The 5,435-nt window shown below is 47.8% G+C and overlaps 1 pseudogene; it reads right to left on the bottom strand.

Moving 5' to 3' along the window:
• Positions 1-1,149: 1,149 nt before the first annotated feature.
• On the bottom strand, positions 1,150-1,751 carry LOC127688009 (post-GPI attachment to proteins factor 2-like; annotated as a pseudogene).
• Positions 1,752-5,435: the final 3,684 nt, after the last annotated feature.

The following is a 5,435-nucleotide window of genomic DNA, read 5'->3' as shown; positions in this document are numbered from 1 at the left end:
TAAGTCTGTGATTTTAGGGTTCTTTTATTATTATTTTTTTTCTGAAACAGGGTCTTACTATGTAGCCCTGGCTGGCCTGGAACTCACTGTAAAGCAGGCTGGCCTTGAACTCAACACATATTTGCCAGTCTCTGGTGTGTTGGGATTAAAGGCATGTGCCACCATGCCTGGCATCTTCCTTCATTTTTGAGGCAAGGTCTCACTGTGTAGCCCAGGTTGGCATGGATCCTGAAGCAGTCCACCAGTCTCAGCCTCCAACGTGCTGGGATTACAGACATGTTCCAAAAAGCCAGCGGTTTTAGATGGGAAAGAAAAAATATATCCTACTCTTGATGCTTCTTCTGGGACAAGTTATCTGTCAAGCACAAAGCACAACACTACTTCCATTGGATGACCTCAGAGACAAAGCCCTTAGAAATCATACAACAGGGGCCAGAGAGATGACTCAGCAGTTAAGAGCACTGACTGTTCTTCCGAAGGTCCTGAGTTCAATTCCCAGCAACCACATGGTGGCTCACAACCATCCATAATGAGATCTGACTCCTCTTCTGGAGTATCTGAAGACAGCTATAGTGTACTTACATATAATAAATAAATCTTTAACAAAAACAACAAAAGAAATCATACAGAATACTTCCCCCAGTCGTACATAGGAACACAATGATGCCAATGGGGAAGAGGGTGCGTCTAGAACACCTGGGCAAATTTGTAGAACTACACCACCTGGGTGAACACACTCTGGGTGTGTACGGTAGATCGCCAGACACGTCAGATGAATGACCAGAGAGAAATGGCTGTGGTCTTGTGGTCTTCAGGTAGCAGCCACTCACTGCTCTGGACCCCAACCTTAGTGAACCTCAGGATTTTTTTTTAACTTTTTATTTATTTATTTATTTATTTAGCAACAAGTGGTGGGGGCTTTCCTGCCAGTTCCCTTTCTTAGGACCATACAGTGAACGGTGATGCTTCTTGAAGGTCCCCATGAATGGTGGGATGAAGTCAGCAGTGCTGGGGTCAGCTTTGTCACACTTCTTCCCGCTCTTCTCTCCCAGACCCCATCAGGCTGGGAATCCCAGATTGAGAAGGGCCCAGAGAGGACATGGAAATAAGGCCAGAGTGGGTTCTTGTTTCCCAGAGTCAGAAAAGGGCTTAGAATCTCTTCTCCTCAGGCTAAGAAGTTACTAGCAGCTCTTTATTCCCCAAATCCCATCAGGCTGTCATGAGGGACGCCATGTTGGGTAGGACAGCAGTGTAATCCTGGATGGCAAAGGTAATATATACACTCCAGTCTCACAACACATGTTGTGCGGGAAGAAGCACCAAGAAGGAGATGAAGTTGACGGTGAAGAGCCGCTGTTTCCAGCTGCAGGACTTGCGATCTGTGTGCTTGGTCAGCCGCAGAGGATGCAGGTGAGGAGCATGTATCTGAGGGATGCCCCAGTAAACACAATGAGAGCATTTTCGTGGATGGTGAAGTCCTCGGTGGAGTCCTGAAGACATAGGTGAGCAGGAGCAGTGCGAGGTTCTCCACCACACTGAGACTAAAGTTGAGGCGGCAGAGAAGACCGTAACCCGGACATGGGGATGCACAGCTGAGGTAGTGGTTCCAATAGGCGAAAGCTGTCAAGAAGTGGGGTGCCGAGTGCAGGCCAATGCAGAAACTCATAGTGCTGGGGAGCCTTCCCACCAATGGCAGCGCTCACTGAAGGCAGGTAATTGGGCACCCAAGTAGTGGTGGCTAGTGGGGGCATATTCCTTAGCCAGGGGCACAGAACCCAGAGCGCCAGCCCAGTCGGGGGTGGGGCCGGGTTGGAGGTGGAGGGTGGGGAGGTAGGGGGGAGGGGATGGACTCATGTGGGATTTTTTAAACCTGTAATTTTTGCTTATGTATATGTAGAATGTGCATGTGGTATTCATGTATGTATGCATGCATGCTGTGGGGGCAGCACATGTGAACAGGTCACAGCCACGAGTGTGCCTAGGCGTGAAAGTGACATTGGGTGTCTTCCTTGGTGGCTGCCCACTTACCAAGGCAGGCTCTCTGTCTGTACCTGGAGCTCACCAATGTCACCTAGGCTAACTCTCCAGCTTGTCCCAGGAGCCCTCTGTCTGACTACTTAGTGCTGGGCTTACAAGCGGCTCAGCTGGAGGACCCAGACTCTCGTCCTGACCACTGCGAGCCGTCTTCTTAGCTCATTTTCACTCTTGCATCCCAGTCTCGGGTACCAGGCAGCGCACAGTAGCTACTCAACAAATGTGAAAGAATCAGTAAATAGGGCCCGTTAGGATTCTGTCTAAGCTCCACCCCACAGTTGCCTGGCAACAGCCAAGTCTAGCCCACTATAAAAGGGGCTGCTTGCCCTCCTCTCTCTCTTATCTTCTTACTCTTGCCTCTCTTGCCCGTTGAACTCTTCCCATCCTCTCTCCCCTCCCCTCTCTCCACGTTGGTCATGGCCAGCCTCTATTTCTCTACTCTCTCATTCTCTCTGCCTTTCTCTGCCTCTACTACCCCCTTAACTCCCCTCCCTATACCCTAAATAAACTCTATTCTATACTGTACGTGTGTCTGGTCCCTCGGGGGAAGGGATGCCTTGACATGGGCCCACTGAGGCACCCCTTCCCCCACACTGCACGTAGAACATATTCTCACGCCACTTTCTCTTTTTATGATCACAATAGGCCCTGTCTGTCCAGACAGTTCCAGAGCTAACCATCACCGTATTTGTATGTTACCAGAGCCTGCATTGAGACTGCACATGCGGTCCCAGGTTGCAGGCTACCCCTCTAGCTTCTGGGTAGCAGCAAGGGCTGTGAATGATCCTGTCAGCCATGCAACAGGTCACCTTTCAGGCACCTCAGTGGTTCTCTGTGTGGCCCTGGCTTTCCTGGAGCTTGCTTTGTAGACTAGGCTGGCCTCAAACTCAGATCTTCCTGCCTCTGCCTTCCTAGTTCTAGGATAAAGGGCATATGCAATCACAACCTATACCTCAGAGGTTCTTAACAAGAGACACTCCACACTAGCCAAGATCTCAGCTTCTCTATCATCTTTTACTACTGTCTAAGGCACTCTGAAACGATTAAGATTCCTTTGTTCAAAAAAAATTTTTCAGCTCCCACCCCACCCCCATGTTGGAGCGAGAACACAGAGCCTCATACATGCTAGGCAACTCTGTCAACTTAGGATGCAGCTCTTGAAGAGGATAAGTGGTGGTTTATTTGGAGCTAAATATGAGTGACCACAAACCAGGAACACAGATTCAGTAGTCCAAAAAGACAAGTTCCACCACTGAAGTGGTTACATGAGGGCTTTTTATTAGTTATAGATGAAGGAGGAGGAAGAGGAGGAGGAGGAGGAGGAGAAGGAGAAGGAGAAGGAGAAGGAGAAGAAGAAGAAGAAGAAGAAGAAGAAGAAGAAGAAGAAGAAGAAGAAGAAGAAGAAGAAGAAGAAGAAGAAGAAGAAGAAGAAGAAAATAAAGAAGAAGAAGAAGAAGAAGAAGAAGAAGAAGAAGAAGAAGAAGAAGAAGAAGAAGAAGAAGAAGAAGAAGAAGAAGGTGGTGGTGGCAGAATCTCACAAATGGTGGTGGGATCCACAGGTAAGAGGGTAAGAGGGTGTTGGTTAGAACAAAGTAGGAACAACAACCCTGCTACCAGTGTCAGATGCTATGCTATTGCTGACACTATGCACTTAGCTTTGAGAGTGCTAGACCTTAGTGCCTGCTAAGAATGCATTTTAAAGTTCTTACCTGGCAGTTCAAAGGGTGTTATGTCAAACAACCGTTAAGGGAAGGAAGTTTGTTTTTGTATCTGCAACATTTTAATTCTCCCTAACAGTGAACTTAATCAGTCGGTTGGTCTCATAGGATCTTCAATTAGAGGCACGGCTCCCCCTGAACTTTAGTTTATAGCACTCTACCTTTGAGTTAAAAAATTAAATCTGGACCCCCCACCCCCCACCCTGCAACAAAGGAAAATAAGACAACCCATAGGAAAGGTGGAGAGCTACCTCAAGCAGAAAGGTGCTTGGCTTACAAGCATGAGAAGCTGAGGTTGGGTCCCCAGACTCCACATAAAAAGGCAGGCATGGCTGGCTGGCCACGCCTGTAAGCCCAGCCAGGATGATGTGGGAGGCAGAGGCAGGTGCAGGTCCCCAGAGCTTGCTGGTCACTTGACAACATTTCAGGGCAGTGAGAGATCCCGCCTGGAACAAAAGGTGGAGGTTGTCTGCACAATGACCACCACAGCTATCCACCCCATGCTACCCTCCATAGCATGTATACATGAGTACACATGTACCCACACACACCAATGCAGACACAGACACAGGTACACATGTGCACATATCCACACAGTCCTACAAAAACAATGAAAGCATCTGAAAAATAAATATTAGACAAACAGCAGGGCTGGAGAGATGGCTCAGTGGTCAAGAGTGCTCGCTCCTTGTTCTTGCCTGGACCTAAGTTTGGTCCTAGCACCCACACGGCAGCTCACCACTGTTTGTCACACCAGTTCCAGGGTATCTGTTGCTCTCCTCTGACATCCATGGGCTTCTGCATGCATGTGGTGCACATACATGTGATCATACACACACACACACACACAAACATGTGTTACATGTGTACTAAGGGGCTGAGAGATGTCTCATAAGAGCACCAGCTACTCTACCAGAGGACCTGGGCTGGTTTCCCAGACCCACATGGTGGTTCACGACCATCAGTAACTCTAGTGAACTCACTCTTCTGGTTTCTCCAGGCATTAGGCACACACATGGTACACAGTCATGCACCCAGGCACACACAAATGCATACAAATAAAGAATAAAATTAAAAACTAAAAAAAAAAATAGTTAAATAAATTACAATGTGCTCATCCAATGGGATATTTTGTATTCATATAAAGTGACATAAAAAGATATCTGAGACTAATACGTTTTTAAAAAGTAGTGACACATATGTAGGTGTGGACAGACAGAAACAAGTGTGGGAAGTTAGGAAGAGATGGTGCTGGCTATTTCTAAAGCATTCAGTAGCAACTTCTAGGTTGTATCCTCACAGATAATTTCATTTTCTCTTTCAATTTGCATACAATGAACAATCAGGGTGCGATCATGAAAGGTCTGTCTGAACACGCCCTTTGGATGATTTTAAAAGCAAACAGCCTGAGGTTTCTTCCCGCGCTCCCTGCTCTGAGAACTATCCGAGAAGCCCAAGGGTGATCTACAGTGGGTGCGGGGACTGTGCCAGGCCACAGGTTGCTGATGGGTGGCTGGGGTGACAAGAAGCTGCCAGTTGCAGCGAGTGTTACCTTTTGGGACCGTATATGGGGATGCTAACGTAGAGGATTTCCTCCGTTCTGCTCAGCGTATACCATCAGACCTGCTCATCAGAAGGATCACCACTGTCTTCATGGGAGATGATCCGGTCACTTGTGGCTTG

Source organism: Apodemus sylvaticus, chromosome 6, assembly GCF_947179515.1.
Source record: "Apodemus sylvaticus chromosome 6, mApoSyl1.1, whole genome shotgun sequence".
NCBI classification, from domain to species: Eukaryota; Metazoa; Chordata; class Mammalia; order Rodentia; family Muridae; genus Apodemus; species Apodemus sylvaticus.
This window is presented reverse-complemented; position numbering and strand designations above follow the sequence as displayed.